Below are 322 nucleotides of genomic sequence, written 5' to 3'. Positions count from 1 at the left end.
CGTTCATTCTTATTATCGGTGACACTGTCACAAAGAATAGGCCAAGACCATAGTAACATGTATACATGTCATTTTGCTGTTTGTGGTTATTGACAGCTTATTTACTTACAGTAAATCTGTTGAATGGCTAATAACCTCCAAATTCTTAATTAATGAAAAATGGGCTAAGATTTAGATAAAATCTAGGAAATATAGCTTGAAATGTTTTAGCGTCAAAAGAACCAGAATGTCTAAGAATATAAGCGACGTCTCGATGTCGTGCCCGTATCTAATAATTGCTCTCAAGGGAGAAGTAACAGTGGTCATGATGACCTATAGTTTA

Source organism: Glandiceps talaboti, chromosome 6 (genome assembly GCF_964340395.1).
Source record: "Glandiceps talaboti chromosome 6, keGlaTala1.1, whole genome shotgun sequence".
Taxonomy (NCBI): Eukaryota; Metazoa; Hemichordata; class Enteropneusta; family Spengelidae; genus Glandiceps; species Glandiceps talaboti.
Note: the sequence above shows the minus strand (reverse complement) of the source record.